The following is a 17045-nucleotide window of genomic DNA, read 5'->3' as shown; positions in this document are numbered from 1 at the left end:
GTGGATAAGACAAGCACATTCCATGTATGGCAGAGAATATAAACTATGGAAATCATGGACGTGGGCCAGTGGGGTGGTGGGAGTTTGCAGCGAAGATGAGATCATACCTGTTTGGGGAAGACTGGAGAGAACCTTGTGGAGGAAAAGACATTTGATTGGGCCTTGAAGGATGCTGTGTCATAGACTGTTAATAAATGCTTCCTGAATGTCTCTGTGCCTCCTTACATTTCCCAGCTTCCCTTGCAAGTGATTGTGACCACGTGACCAGTTCTGGCCAATAGACTAAAAGTGAAAGAGACATGAGTTACTCTTAGGTGGAGGCAATCTGATCTCTTCTCCCGCTGTAGTGACTAGATGGAGGAGAGCCTTGCTCTTCAAAGCAAGGACTTGTGTGAGCCAAACCTAAACTTTTATGTTACCAAACCACCAAGAAGTCTGGGTTTGATGATATCACAGCACAAGTTAAATGAACTAATACAGATGGGTAGGGTTACTTAATGAGATATGATCAAAATCCAGAGTGATGTAATTAAGAAGGTTCATTCACAGACAAAAATTTGCATGGACCCAAGAGCTCTGAGCTCATAAAAAGTAAGTGCAGTAGTGGCTTGCAGAAACCAGTGGCAGGTTTTAAGTGAAGTTGAATTACCTTCTATGTGCTGAGATATTGTTTGGGAAGACGGCATGTACATTTATTACAGATGGAAAATTGAATCAATAAACCGGGTGAATAATGCATTAAAGCAGTCTTAGTGAGTCCCTGGGTCATAGGTATCCTGACAGATTCGTGTGGTTTGGAAGTCATACCCTCTGCAGTCAACATTTTGACCATAAAGAAGAATCCAATTGTCATTAGTGCATTAATTTAACAGGCACCTGGAAAGACAGGAGACGCAGAAGCAGAATTCTGGCCCTGGAAGAACTTACAGTTTGGTTGGGAAAGCAAGATTCCAAGCACCATAGCGAAGGATGAAAGAAAGCAGTGAGTGGTGATCAGCCCTGGAGAGCAGCAGGTCAGAGAAGGGCTTTTGGAAGCTGAGAGCTGGGTGCAGAGGAAGTGGGAGTTACAGATTGGTGGGGAGGATGTGAACAGATAGTCCCACTGGAGTGAATGAGGGACTGAAGGGCTGATGGAAAGAAATGGAGAGTTTGTGTGAAAGCAAATCCAAATGTCCTCATCAAAGAGGAAGGCATGGGTCCAAGGAAGGGAAGAGCGGGAAACTCTCCCTTCCAATGTTTTCCCAGCATTAAGTGTTTCTTGCCGACCTGGAGATCTCATGACACACGGTTGCCCGTGACCATGCTACACTTTGGAGAGTGGCTATCCTGCCTACTAGACTGAGCTTCCTTTCCCTCCACTGATTATGCAGGAGGTTGTCATTGCCTGTAACAGCCATAAAATGACTCCAATAGACCAACTACCCGTTTTAAACAAACCCAAAACAATGGTCTAACCAATATATTGTGTTGCTTCCTGGTGCTGTGACCCTCATGAGCATTAGTTTCTTTATATGTTAAGTGAGAATTAAATTAAATGAGGTAATTTATGTAATGTGTTTAGTAAAGTATTGGCATATGGTAGATTCTTAATCATAGATAACATTCTTATTACCAGTCTATTGTTTTCATCAAGTCAGAATGCATTTGTCCTCACTGAGAAAGCACTTTTGGTTGGTGATAAAAAATGAAAATTCACCTTGTCTGAAACAATTTCAGGTCATGTTTATTTGTCCTGTTGAAAATCTGATTTTCCAAACTGTTGAGAACAAAGCTATTACTAATATTTGTGGCTTTTAACAATTCACTTTCTTTGCTTTTTGCTTTTTTTCCTATCATCAAAGTTAAGGAAGTTGTTTCCATGTTTTCTGCAAATGAGAAATGAATTTACTAATTCAGGTTTTTAATAACTTCTTGGAAATTATGAATTTTCAAAAATGGGCAAAATACATCAATTAGTATTTTGGAAATTCTCAGAGATTCCATATTCCTGTCATAGGGCCTTCAGGGTGGGGGACTATTCAGCTCTTTCACCCCTGCATTGTTGTATAAAAGGGAAAAGCTGCAGTTATTATGTCTGATTCTCTTGCTTTTTTAAATTTCACTGTAGTAACAAAATATTAAATTAAGAAAAATGGATCAAATGTCATTTGAACAAGTGAACAGTGGAGAATGAGTTTTGAGGAAGTTAAACTATCGGTTGTAAGAAATAGTCCTACAAAGTCCCTTGTGTTTGAAACTGATCGGAACAGCACTTTTCAACAGCATTGCACAGATGTTGCTTTATAGAAGAGCTCTTTTTTTCTTTCCTATGAATTAAAGAAAAACTTATGTTCAGTTGAAAGAGTGGCACCTTCTTCTTCCTTTAAAATTTTTTTAAAAAATTCAAAGTGGGTCTGTACATGCGTGATGCACTTTAACGATCTTATGCTTGATCATAAAGTGTTTTATTATATGCAGGTGCCATGGAGGGAAAAAGGCAGTTTTCACGACAGTAAATTTCTGACTTTGCTCCTCTTAAAAATACATCAGTAAGATAAAAATAAAAAATAAAAGAAAAAACAAAAATACATCAGTGATTCTACTACCGTAAAGATATTTAGACTTGCGTGAAACCGCTTTCTGATTCTCCGAAGAAGCTAACAGTTTATTGCATTTGTGGTTTGAGTTGTGTTTTGGAACCTGTCTTCAGAGTAGCGAGAGCAGCTAATTATTCCTCTGAGTCTACAAGGTGGGGGAAGTTGTCAGGGAGGTAAACAGTGGTTATGTTGTTTTATTTCTTTCCCTCTGACTCCCGGGTATGAGTGAGTGTCAGAGAACACAACTGATGTGTCATCTTCATTGCCACGCAGGCTTTCATGTTGGGAAATCTCAGAAGCCCCTGAAAGCTTGAAAGTTGGAGTTTTGCTCTGGGTTTCCAGTAAAATGGAGACCTTGCCCTAATGACTCTGGGGCTGGAGGCCCATGTTCTTGTTGAGAAACGCTTTAGAAACGAGGAGTGTACAACAAATACGGTACGGCTTTCGGGGGAGAGGGAAGGGCATGGACTATTAATCAGAGAGGCATGGGTTTAATTTATACCGCTGGCATTTTCTTGGGTAAGTTACTTAAACTTTCCAAACTTTATTTTTCTCACGCTAATAACGGAGGTAGTAAGATCTCCTTATTGGGGTTGTGAAATTAAATACACACAGGCGCACACATGTCTGATTTTGCACGCAAGCGTGTACACACGTGTGTGTTCATGTGCACGCGCACACACAATTTTTTGGTGAAGTGTTTAGTTCAGTTCCTGGCAGAAGAAGTTTTGTAATTAGCAGTTTTTGTTCTTATTACAATTAAATAACGTTGCCCACACCTCTATGATGGCACACAGAAACAAGTGTTATACTCAGATAAAAGAAAAGAATCCAGAGGAATAAGATGGCCTAAGGTCTAGTCCTCAGCTAACGTGAAATGGAGAAAAACAATTTCAGATTTTCTTGACCAGGTACCTTCTGTGGGCATAATGGAGTGCAGGCTGGTTTGTCTTTCCTATCTGAGAATTTAGGACAGAGACAACTTGGGAATAATTTCTCCCTATTCTCTAGAATAGAGAATTTTTTAAATGTATATTTTTCTTTCTGAATATCTGCATTAAGTACTTCTCACTGATCATTGGTAGGATCTAGCTGCATTTAGACTGTTGAATAAAGCCAGGTAGAAAAAAAATGACGTTCTGTATGAAACTTTGAGATCAACTAGATTGTGTTTCATTGTCAGAGAAATGAATGAAGGGTTTAACTTTGGATTTCAAGACCTTAAAGGCCATTTTAAAAAGGACATTAACACATAAAATTGATTTGCATGGTGTAGAAACAGGGAAAAAAGGAAGAATCAAAGCTTTGTATTTGATTCTGATTTGGTTATTTGTTTTTATGGTTTGAAAAGAACTTTAAAATGCAGAGTTTTTTTTTTTTTAAATAGCCTTGGGGTCTACTTTGTTCACTTTTACCTAAAAGATTTACCTATACTCACTGAGTAGTGGGTAATGATCATTTGAAATAATGAGATTTAAAATCCCACATAAAAATATGTAGCCACTCAATAGTAAAGAACATTTAAAAATTTTGTGGAGTTTTGTATCAGAACAAGGAGAGGTGTGATCCTAGGAAATGCACTTTATGAAGACACAAAAGACGAGTAGATCTGGTTTTCAGCTTATCAGTATGTACAAAGCCCTATAATAATTACACAATAAAACACCTTGCAGTTGGCATGCTCCTGGGATGTGCATTTTAATTTAGGGGTTTTGGATCCTGTCTTATCAAGTACAATCTTCCTAACAAAATTTAGTTGACTTGAGCAAAATTTCTGATGTGCAAAGGGAAAATAAAGATCTCAAACAGTTAGAAAGCAAATCATCTTTATGGATTTAATTGCCATTGACAGAAAAGGGCTATCGGGCTGGAAAGCTAATCATCATTCAGCCAAAAGGCATTTATATAGTTTGAAATCAAGGGAAAAAATTCTATTAAGTTAAAACAACTGGAAAATGAAATCAAATAAAGAAAATATTTAATTTAAATGATTTGCTTAATTTTTTATTTTATTTTTTGGTCAGTGAAGTTTTTTCTTTTACTGCAAATGTGACATGTGTGACAATATATCACATGTCTAGGCTAGGCATAAACTGATATTTATTGATAAATGTCAATCTTGAGAGCAAAAATAATGGACCTACTGCTTTTAAGTTTATTGCATTTCTATAAGAAGCCAAATTTTTTTGGCCAAGGCTGAAGAAGAACCCTGGTTCATCTTACCTGCAGGTCCAAGCAAGCCATTCCCTGGGAGGGCATTTTGATCCAACAGTTCACCTGTAAAGGGATTCAGACAAGATCTCAGCAGGTGGAACTCCCTCACTCTTCCAGAGTCGGACCCCTCCTCAGATGAAGGCGTCTGTCCCTTGCAAACTCTCCCAGACTGAAGCTGCCACAGTGGCTTGGTTCTGTGTGTAGGAAGCCTGCTGTTTCTTCTGTTTTCCTCGCTTCTTCTCTTCATGTTGCTTGCTTTAAAAATGTCCTTACAAAGCCCTGTCCGCTGCCCTTTGCAGACCACTCCCTCCTAGCCCTCAACCCTCATGGCAGGTAAGGCTTTTTCCAGGTGGGTCATGCAATTAAAAAAAATTGTGAAGTATTGATGTAGACATGGTCTGGATTTGAGTGAGTTTTCCCTGTCTGCCCAGAGTCTGAGCCTCTGTGCTGTATCCACGTTCATGGATCTAAATAAGGTCCCTGGGCCAACTGTGTTCCAGCTATCAAACCACTCTTCCTCAAATCTCTTTTTTCTAGGAGACATCAAGCCATCGTAGTTAGGAGATTCTTCCATTCATGTACTTGCTCGTTCGCTTATTTGTCTTGCTTTTACCAGATGCCGAGCACTTGTACCTGTCGTTGAAACTCCAAAGATAATTAAAAAGGAACTATTGTTAGAGGAGGACAGTGGTGCCTCCTCTAACAGGAGAACGAAGCTTAGATTTTCTTTCAGTTTCCCTAAGATAAAGCCCTGAGTTCATGCACCTCAGACTCTGACTTGCTCACACCCCTTTGTTCCTTCTCGTCAGCACTCCCTCCAGCCCCTGATGGATGTTCTAGCATGTTCTTTCTCTCTCATTCCTGTCATTCCTGTCACTGGAATGCAGGTCAAGAATTTGGCTTTGGTAATTGGAGACGAGGTAAGAAATGATGGAAGCCTATGTCTCATGGCCCTTATTTTCTCTGTGAAGTGGGAGCAAATTCAGTGCCCAGAGGCAGGGTAAAGATTAGGAAGGGTAGTCAAGTGGAACCCTGGTCACTCGAGCTCTGCATCTCGTTTTTCTCTAGGTCCAGCAGCCCCTCAATGAGCCATTTAAGTATTTCAGGAGTTACCAGAGTGTCTTTCATATGCTCAGGGACACATTCACTCTGTGGTGTCCAGGTCTCCGTAATGCCCACTGGGCACCATGGGTCTCCTGCCGGTGGCCCCCGTGGGTGGCTGCTGCCGCATGGCCAGTTACAGAGGTCACTTCTTTGGCCCACCATCACTGCTCTGGGCCGTGGTCCTGCTCACTGTTTCTTCTGACCTGGACATTTCCTGCTGTTGGCCCCTCTAAGTGTTCTCTGTTGTCATGCTCCAAAGCTGTGTTATCTAGGCCTTCATGGGCTTCAATATGCAAAGACACAGTTCTTGCAGTTTTTGCTTCTTTCTCTTGTGTGTACAGGCAGGTGTCCAAGGGCTGGCTGAGGCATGCATTTGAATAACAGCCACCTTGCTGTCCTCAGATTCCCTGCTGTGCTCCAATGACTAAGGCTCTGTGGCTAGAACAACATCACCGCGCTTTACAAGAGTTTGTCTTGAAGGCATCTGCAGATTCCATCATCTCCTGCTTCACCTCACCATGTAGTCTAAAACCCAGCTATGGATGCAACCCAAGTCCCCATGTCCTCAGACTTCAGAGAACCCTCTCTTCACAGCTCCCCCAAGAGGGGCTTCAAGATGGCAGAATAGAAGGAGGGGGAGCTCACCTTCTCCCACAGATAGCTCTCTCAATATATCCGGACAGGCCAGAGTGTGACAGCAGCAGACCAAGACTTAAGTTAGAGAGATCCTAGAGCAGCTACCCAGGGGATGGAAAATGTGTCAGACTAGGAAAAGTTACAAAAGTGCTGAATTCCACTCGCTGCTCCACGGAGACTGGAGCTCTTCGACTGAAATGGTACCATCCAGCATCTCCCTGTCGTTTTTCCAACAGTGTTGAGCAGCCCAGGAAGAAAAGAGAAGTTTGAACTGAATCAGGATAGAGGATGAACAGGGCTCATGGTAATGTAGAGTGTGAGAGGATTGAAAACGTTTGTAAAACTGTTGCTGGAATATTGACTGGGAAGCTCAGCTGAGTGGAGCAGAGAAGGAAGGGGAATCTGGGGAGCTGATGGAGCCATTTGTTTAGCAAGCATTTATCGACCACTGACTATGTGCCAGGCAGACAGAGGCACAAGTTTGGGGAAAGCTTCTGGCCTCGTTGGAGAGGTAGATAAGTACCTGTTACCACTGTTACAGTGATCTGGGAGCTGAAGGAGTACAGAGGAGGGGTATCTAACCTTGTCTTGATAGATTGGTTGGAGGAAATTCTGCCTACATGGAATGACCACTATAGTAGACAAGAAGGGGTTAGACGGGAGAGAGAGGAAAGTATGCTCCTAGGCGGATGGACTGGCCTGGGTGAAGGCTTGGGGAAAAAGAGAAAGAGGATGGGATGGCAAGACCAGTGCCGGATGGCTGGGGGGCACGGGAGCTACAGAAGAGTCAGGAGGGGTGACGTTGAGAGGTAGTCAAGGACCACATCAGGAAGGACTGTGGAGCCTTGTAAGATACTCTCAGGGCTATCTCTGTAGCTCAGTCCCTTTTCCTTCCCCTGGACCACCACTAAACTGCCTCACAATCAAGGGCAGAGTCCAGAATGCAAGTTTGTGTCATGCTGACTGGGTTTCCCCCGTCATAGCTGGTAATCAGGGTGGATACCCGAGGCTCATAGTCCAGCATATTAACAGAGGAGCATAGGAAGCTGGTTACAGAGTCATCGAAATAAATCAGAATGGAGGGGGAGAGAGAGAGAGAGACGAGAGATTGAGATTGAGTAGCTAGCTTCCTGGGTTTTCAGGAGCTTGTAATTAATAACAGTCTGTGCCCTTAATTCTCCTTTTTGGGACTCAGTCCAGCTCAAGTGGGTTAATGTTTCTTGCAACTAAAGGAGCTCTGACTAGGCTCACCAAGGAGAGAATATGAGATGAGAGGAAAGGGTCTAGGACAGGGCTCCGTGGAACAGCAATATGGGTAGAGTTGTTTCACAATTCAAATAGTCACAGACTTTTTCTAATCTAGCCTGTGGATTCCTTGGCTATACAAGTCATTTCAAAGCTTACTGGGCTTTTAATTTAGTTCAGAGGGCAGCAAACTCTGACCCATGGACCAAGTCCAGGCCACTACTTATTTTTGCAAATAAAGTTTTATTATTTGCAATACACAGAGACATCTGTTCATTCACATGTTGTCTGTGGCCACTTTGGCTCTACCACAGCAGAATCGAGTAGTTGCAACAGACTTAATATGGCCTGTAAGAACCTGAAATATTTACTGTATGTCCATTTACAAAAGAATGTTTGCTGGCCCTTGAACTGGTTGATTTCCTTTCAGCTCCATGTGGTCACATCCACAATTCTTTTCTAGTCATACTTGGATTATTCTGTAATTCTTTGCATGCCAGCTCTTTCTTTCTCTCACCCTAATTGTCCACTCCTTGAGCTCCAGATTTTAATGGAAGTTCCACACTTTCTCTATTGACTGAAATGTTTCTTTCAATGAAAAAGACCTTCTGGGCATCACCTCCTTAGTTGAACCTTAACTCTGAGGCATCTAAATCTATTCCAAGCTTTTGACAACTCAAAAGCAGCGGTCTTGAATTGACCCTTATCTCAAGGCTGAGTTTTATTTGGCCCTCGTTGCTCAGAGGCCTTCTCAGTTTTATCTTTTCCCAGTTGGAGTTGAATAGCTTTCTTCATTCAGCCTGCAAGTCTCTGAATTTCCAGATTTTCCTTTCTTTCTCATTCTTACTTGTACACCTGCGGATACTTTTCTGAATTTATCCTTTTTGTGTGGTATCTTGTCAACAACAGCCAACACATCTACTAATGTTGTTTTCCACCCCTTTCCCTAGAGCTGCAAGTTCATTAAGTACATTATTTACCTTCCAAGTAACCTGAGGGGGCAATTTTACCCATGTTTCACCACTTCATGGTGTGTATCACGACCTTCCCACCTTCCAATAACTGATTCCTCAAGGCACTAATTGTCTACTTAGCCAATACCACATATTATAGACATTTATTATGGTTGCACATCACTTCTGGGACCGTTGAAGCCTGTTTATCAAAAGCCACCAGGAACACTCCATAGCCAAATAAAATTTGATATACTAACTTGCTGCAGCAAAGGAAACTGCACCCAAGAGGAGCCACAGGTGGGTGTCTTGGGAAGTGGAGTCAGGAGTGACTTGTCATAGGACTTGGCTTGTGCTGGGTGATGTCAGGGAGGGTTTAAGGAAGTGAGGGCTCATTCTAGATTGGGTGCTTTCAGGAATTGGGGCCATTTGGTGACTGGAAATCTCCCTATTTTGTTAATCTAGGAGATGGTAGGAACACAGTAGGGCTAGGGTTGTCATTGGTAAGGAAGCAGTGGTCGCTCATGTGGGGTGGTCCTGAGTCCTGTCATTAGAACATCCAGAAAGGACAATGAGGCCTAAACAAGAAGAACTGGTGGTGAACAGTTGCTGCCGTGGGCTGATAAAGGAGGCAAAACACCCTGCTGGAATTGAGCTGCATCACCTTGGTCAGGAGAACTGCAGAGAGAGGGTGTCTCCGAGGGGAATTTCCCACAGGGCCATGAGGTTGGACCAACCAAGAGAGCCGGCTCTAACCTCACCAGGCCGAAAGCCATGCAGCCCAGTGTGAATAAATACCCTGTCTCTCATTTCTCCTCCCTTCCCCACCCCGCCCCAGACAGGGAGCAATACAGCAACTAGCAGGGAGGGGAGAAGCGACCCTGGGGCCCGTCTTCCTTCCAGTCTGAGGAGGTCCTGAGCTGGGGGAGGGAGAAGATTTCATGCTAAGTCATTTACTGAATTGAGACTGTGTTTCCAGTGTAAAGTGATCATCGGGCAGTTGCCCCATAGGACTAGAAATTCAGGGAGCCTCTGGCATGCAGAGGGAGGCTGTGCCCAGTGGCAGTGGGGGTGAGGTTGTGTTTGTCACAAATAGTACTTGTTCACCATCCCGGTGACTCTTTTCTTTAATGTCGTAATGCTCCTACTAAAACGTGAGCCCTATGAGAACAGAGAGCTGGACTTTCTTGCATAACACAATATTCTCAGCAAATGTGATATGCAGAAAGTGGTAGGTAATAAACATTTCCAGAATGAATGAATGAATGAATTGTTTCCCTAATTCCTTAGACTCTTCTTTTTTTTTAATTGAAGTATAGTGATTGTTGTGTTAGTTTCAGGTAGATAGCAAAGTGATTCAGTTATGCATATGCATATATATATTCTTTTTCAGCTTCTTTTCCATGATAGGTTATTACAAGCTATTGAATATAGTTCCCTGTGTAGATGTTTGTTGTTTATCTATTTTTTGAATAGGAGTGTGTTAATCCCAACTCCTAATTTATCCCTCTCCACCATCCCTTTAGTAAGCAGAGTTTGTTTTCTATGCGTTAAACTCTTTTTTTTTTTTTTGGTGGCAGGAGAGGTAATTAGATTTATTTATTTATTTATTTTTATTTTAGAGGAGATACTGGAGATTGAACCCGGGACCTAGTGCGTGCTAAGCATGTGCTCTACCACTTGAGCTATACCCTACTCCCTGCATTAGACTCTTCTTATTTGTATTATAGTCACAGTTGGTTTTATCTTTGGCTGTGGCAGCCCATGCCTGGGCGAGATTTCCACCAAGAAGGGGACGCTGTTTTGATTATTGGAAGAGCCGAGATGCTCTCTCACTTAGAGCTGGGCTTGGGTCATCCATAACGTTTGTTAGTCATTGACCTGATATTGGTTAGATAAAGGGAGTCCCTGGCTTTCAGCCTAATTCTACTACGGGCTACCCAGGGAGCCTTGGCTGTCTATGTTTGTTCCATATCTGAAATTAATTAGGTCCAGCCTGTGCATTTTAACTAGAGACTTCTCTGTGTTGCTTGTTTCTTAATCCTGGTTACACGTTAAGATCATGTGGGGAGTTTTTAAAAAAATATCCATGACGTGGGTCCACTCAAGACCTGGAGGTAGAATCTAGAAGTATCATTACTCATCACTTTGAAAAGAGTATAGACCATTTCAGGTCTTGTCAAGCTTGTGTGATAAATCTTATGTGCGGTGAGTTGTTTTCTGGTCATGAATCATAGGACTACATGTTGGCCCAGGGGTAGAGTTGCCAGATAAAATACAGAAAGACCCAGTTAAATGGGTTTTACAAATAGTGTTGTTTATTATGTTGTTAATACTATAAATGTTAATGCTGTTGCAGCAGGCATACTTAATACTAAAACATTATTCATTGTTTATCTAGAATTCAAACTTAACTGCGCTTCCATATTTTTAATTTCTAAATCTAGCAATCTGGTGGCATGGGGGGTTGGGGAAATAAAATAACCAATCCTTCACTGCAGATTGTTTGAGAGGCCCTGTTGAAACACCCAAATGCTGGTCAGTGCTAATTAGGGAGGGGTTTCCAGACAGGCTTGCTGGCTGCAAATAGCAGAAACCTACTTTGGCTAATTTAAGCAGAAAAGAAATTTGTTGGAAGTATAGATAGTATACTGTACTGGGACGGATGCAGAACCAGGCCAAGGAAAGGTAGGAACCAAGGGGGCTGGGGAGCCAAGGGCACAGCGAAGGTCATGCTGCAGTAGGTCTGCTTGGGGAGGTGCCTCTGGGGCCACTGACTCTTTGCCTGTCCTTTGCTGGCTTTTAGCTCTGCCTCCATCAAAGTCTCTCCTAGTCTCTGGACCTGTAAGTTCAAGTTTCAAAGTGCCAGGTGGGAGCATCTGAGCTCTGGCTGCCAGGGAGTGGGAGAGGAATTAACCTCTAGGATTCCTAGTCTGCCTCCCACCAAGAACTACACAGAGGGAAGAGAAAAAAATTTTACATTGGGGTAGCAAGAAATGGCAAACATCCACTATTGAGGGCTGAGGTGGACTTGGCACGGAAGTTGTGGGAGGAGTCAGGAGGGCTGTCTCTTCATCTATCTCACACCATTAACTGGCTGGGGCCCTTAGCAGTCACTCAGCCTCATTGAGCCTCAGTTTTCTTATCTGCAAAATCGATGGTTCCAAGATTTTGAATTTCACTGACCAGTAAAATTTCAAAGGGAATTTTGGGGATGAACATAGACATCTTGCCATTTTCTTGCTTCGTCAAGTAAAGATACTACTTGAAACTATGGTCCATTACTATCACCATCATCATCATCTTATAAAATGAAGTATATTTTAGTACTAAAAATTAAGAAGGACATCGTCTCAGAATACTGATTAGTTCTTTAAATTAAGTGAGCTTTTAGAAAAACTTACTTACGTTGGTTTTTTTTTCTTTTCTTTTTCCGAACTTCACTTGAATCTGTAAAAGACTGGCCGTACACTATGGGTTAGTGTTTGGGAACCATCAGCCTAAATGGCTCTGCCAAGATTATGATTCTTTGAATTTCTGAAGGCTGGAGAGGGGAATTTTTGTCTAGGTTTGTTGTTGGCATTGCAAACTTATTCCTTTTGATCCCTGAGCAAATTTTGTTTGGATGACCTCCAATGCATGGCATAAAGTCTATCTTTTAATGTACATTAAAAAAAAACCAAAACACTCTTGAATGCAAGGAGCCTTTGGGACAAGGAAATCCACCTCTTTATATTGCTTAATGTTACTGTCATAGAGGTGCCCAGAGACCTTGGCAGTGAATGCATTTCTATAAATCTTAAAAATCAATCAACTGATCAATATGTAGCGAGGGCTGGTGGACGTGCCCACTTAGACCACTGAATGCCTGGTCCAGCTTGGCCTTTCTCATCATTGCAGAGACTTTGATAAAGTGGAGATATGCAAAGGATCATAAAGATGACCCTTGTCTCTCCTTCCCCCTCTTTTCAAAATCATGCCTTTTGAAGGCAGCTGGGATCGAGGGAATTGAATATGCACATTTTGAAGGAAAGAAACCACTGATGCATCTATAAATACCGAGGAGTAATAATGGAAGGAAAAGGGACAAGTTATTGACTGTGGTTAAAAGTATAGCACAGAGTAATGGACCTCATTAGAAGGAGAAACTTTTCAGCTATAAGGATCCAGCTCTCTAACAAGGCAGAGTGGGGAGAGGTTCGAAGTCAGAAGCCCCTCTCTGGGTGCTTGGGGCCGAGCGGATGAAAAACGAAAGGGTTTTAGTGCAGGCGACACCACTGCCTTCATCAGGGACTTTATCTGACTCTAGTTGTTTTTTTTTTTTAAGCCTATGTTCTATAATTCTGTTTTTCTTTGTAGATTTTGTGTTGACTCGTTTTGAGTCCTCCATTTCTTCCCTCCCCTTGCCCTCCTGTGCCTGTGGTTGTCTCTTTAAAAAATTTTATCTTGTGAGTCCAGTTTGCTTTCCCCTTTGTGCCGATCCTTTTGGTTTACTGAATGCAGGCCCATGTGATTCATCCTGATGTTTTTCCTTGCAACTCTCTCTTGCTGGCGTGGATGCTGGGCTGTTTGAACACAATAACTACCCTTAAAAATCTTTCTTTCCCTCACTTTCTTAGCCCAAGTTGCCTACTGCTGCTTTTTGCAGAGCTCTTGACGTCTCGAGACAGCTGGTCAGTCATATTGTCTTTGTACACACACGGTGGTTTTTCGTATGTGGGTACATTTATTGTGGGACTGTGAGATGAAAAACTGGTTCCTAAACAAATACATCAGCATTTGCATACAAAAACATAAGCAAAAAAACAAAATACTATCCCTCACCGTAGCCTTCTTATTCCAATGCTACTGCCAAGGTGAGCAAACTTCTGGACCCCTCTTTTGGAACTGCTCTTAGAGCTCAGCTGTAAATCTCACCAGAAGAGTGGCCTTACTGCTTATTAATCACATCTTTTTATTTGACGTAAATTTATATTACCCAGCATTGTCACCCATCTAATTTAATTAAATCTGTTTCATATGGCTTTATTTACAGGATGATATTACAAATATTTGATAACACAAGCTAATCAAAACAGATGCTGGTTATAACCAACAGTTATACCCTTAGTGATACATGTCCTCTGAATATCATTCTGCCTTATCAGATTCTAAAACACTTTTAAAAATAAAAATACCCCACATATGATGAACTTTGATAGTTTTTGACTTTCCAGTGCCCAATCCTAGCTGCTTCACTGGGGGAATTCCCATTGGGTGTGGTCTTCATGTTATAGTGAGCAGGGCCTGGCCTGTCGCTCCTGATGGTAAAAGGCCCGAGGCTTTCCTCTCCCCACTCCCTGGCTTCCAGGCATGTGACAGAGTCTCGGCCGATCAGGTGCTCTCTTGAGAAAATACAAACACGGCAAAGGTGTTTTAGTATTCATTCCAGATGGAGGCAGCGTCAGTGTCCTGGACGATGGCAGTGGTGTCTGATGGTGGTTTGCCAGAGCCTAACCAACCTGGGGGGAGGGAAATACCCAACTCAAGCCTTTGATGTGGGAGAAGGAGAACACTCAGTTCAGGCTCACTGAAAGACTGAGACCTATAGGACGACAGAATTATAGAACGCGTCCCCTCATCCCACACCTTAGCACCACAGGAGGGCTCCTATATAATAACGGGGGATTACAACGGAGAAAACTTCATGACTCGGAACTTACTTAACAAGAAACCTCTACGGAATCTCAGACAGCAGAGGAGACGAGAACAAGGACACTAGAGGAAACTTTAGCCTCCGACACCACAGCTACAGCAAATGGTAAACACTGACTTACTCAGAGCCAGAGAGACGTAAGATCTCACACAGGAGGCCTATTGACCTCAGTTCCTTTTACTTGCTACATCATGTCAGCTTTCAACAAAAGATTACAAAACCTGCTAAATGGCACAAAACATAACGAAACGGAAAACACAGTCTGAAGGGGCAGAACAAACATCAGAATGAGGCTCAGAAATGGTGGGTATTTTGAAGTCAACAGACGCAGAATGTAAAATCACTATAAGTAATATGCTGAAGGCGTTAATGGAAAAATTATGTAAGAAGAGATGGATTATGTAGGCACAGAGATAGAAACATTAAGAATCAAAAGAAAATAATAGAAATAAAAATATTGTAACAGAAGTGAAAAATAGCTTTAATGGGCTCATCAATGGAATGGGCACAGCTAAGGAAAGAATCAGTGAACTTGAAGACATGTCAATAAAGACCTCTTAAGTTGAAAAGCAAAGAGAAAAAGGAATGAAAAAGACAGAACAGAATATCCAAGCACTGTGGGGCAATTACAAAAGGTGGAACATGTATAATGGGAATATCAGAAGGAAAGAGAAAGGAACAGAAGCAATAGTGATTGAGAATTTTTGAAATTAATGACAGACACAAAACCACTGTTCCAGGAAGCTCAGAGAATAAGCAGGAAAAAATACCAAGAAATCTACACCTATGCACACACACACAAAAATCACTCTTGACATCGAGGCCATTATCATATTCAAACTGCAGAAAATCAAAGTCCAAGAGAAAATCCTGAAAGAAGCCAGAAGAAAAACATACCTGAGTTATAGAGAAGCAAAGATCAGAATTATATTGAACTTTTCTTCAGAGATGATGTAAGCAGGAAGAGAGTGAAATGACATATTAAAACTGTTTTTAAAAAGCACCAAACTTGAGATCTGTTTCCAGCAAAATTATCCCTCAAAAGTGAAGAAGGAATACAGAATTTTTCAGACACACAAAAATTGAGGGAATTTGTTGCCGGTAGGTCTGCCCTGCAAGAAATGTTGAAATAATTCTTTAGAGAGAAGGAATATTAATATAGGTCAGAAACTCAGATCTATGTAAAGAACATTAGAGAAGAAACAAATGATGGTAAAATAAAACCTTTTATTTTTCATATTCTTAATTGATCTAACAGGCAAGTTTGTTCAAAATAATGATGAAAACAATGCATTTGGTCATTATGGCTTATGTATAAGTGAAATGAATGACAGCAGTATTATAAGGGACAGAAGGCAAGGACTGGGAATATTCCATTAGAGGGTGCTTGGACTACCTGTGAAGCAGGATAGTGTTATTTGAAAGTGGGCTTGGATTAGTTGTAGATATGTATTGCAAACTTTTTTAAACTTGTTTAAAAAAATTAAACAAAGAAGTATAATTGATATGATAAGACAGGAGAGAAAATAGAATCATATAAAATGCTCAATTAAAACCAGAGAAGACAGAGAAAGAGTGGAAAACAAGAAAAGAAACAAAGAGCAAGGGCAGTGAATAAAACAGTTCCAATATGGGAAATATTAATCTATATTAATAATCACTTTACGTGTGAATGGTCTGAATACACAAAAAAATACATTAATAAGTATTTTTAATCTATCAATAAATAGAGTATCTAGATCCTACGCCCTCCTTTTCTTGATAAAGACTCTGATTATTGTGTAACACCGATGGCAATGGTATTAGAAGTTGGGGGTACAGGGACTGAATTGCAAGAGAATTGGAGAAGATATTGAGCTGGGCGTGAGGTGCCACTTGAGCTACTCTCAGGGTGCTGGTGGCCATCACGGGGTCAATAGATATTCCCATATGTCTGGCATCCAGGCCCATCTATTTTTCCCATGTTTCCCAGGGGCCCCCAAGGACCATAGCCACTAAAGGATCAACCCCAGAGGCGATATTGTATTTCAACTCAATTTTTTTTAAATTGAGGTATAGTTGATTGACAATGTTGTGTTAGTTTCTGGTATACAGCATAGTGATTCAGTTATACATATATATATTCCTTTTCATATTCTTTTTCATTACAGGTTATTACAAGCTATTGAATATAGTTCCCTTGCAATACAGTAGGGCCTTGCAGGGCAGGGTGTAGCCCAAGTCGTAGAGCACATGTTTAGCATGCATGAGGTCTTAGGTTCAATCCCTGGTACCTCAATTGAAAAAAAGCCCAATAGTAAATAAATAGACCTAACGACCTCCACCAAATAATAAAATAAGTAAATAAAAATTTAAAAAATACAGTAGGGCCTTGTTGTTTATCTATTTCATACAGTCAACGTTTGTTGATTGCTTAGTACATACCCAGGGTAGGTGCTGGACACTCAAAAATGAATGAGACACAGTCGCTCCAATCACAGCACTGAGCAGATGGAGATATAAACAAATTACTTATAGGATGAGCAGCAAGTTACTGGACCTCGCGATTTATGGATTGTCTAGCGTTTATCCTCAGAGGTCAAAAACAGTAGCGTTTAGATAGATTTTGTTTGGTCTGCTATA

At 41.4% G+C, this 17045-nt stretch overlaps 1 long non-coding RNA gene across 4 annotated transcripts in view; it reads left to right on the top strand.

Moving 5' to 3' along the window:
* LOC116281343 (uncharacterized) overlaps window positions 1-17045 on the top strand; it is a 133588-nt gene that overhangs the window by 46239 nt on the left and 70304 nt on the right. Inside the window, exon 4 of one of the 4 annotated variants that reach the window (XR_012074746.1) lies at window positions 873-1013. The exons of the other annotated variants lie outside the window; for them this stretch is intronic. This is a non-coding gene — a long non-coding RNA (uncharacterized lncRNA). The remainder of the gene's footprint in view (window positions 1-872; window positions 1014-17045) is intronic. 4 annotated transcript variants of the gene reach the window in all.

This window comes from Vicugna pacos, chromosome 7 (genome assembly GCF_048564905.1).
Source record: "Vicugna pacos chromosome 7, VicPac4, whole genome shotgun sequence".
Taxonomy (NCBI): Eukaryota; Metazoa; Chordata; class Mammalia; order Artiodactyla; family Camelidae; genus Vicugna; species Vicugna pacos.
This window is presented reverse-complemented; position numbering and strand designations above follow the sequence as displayed.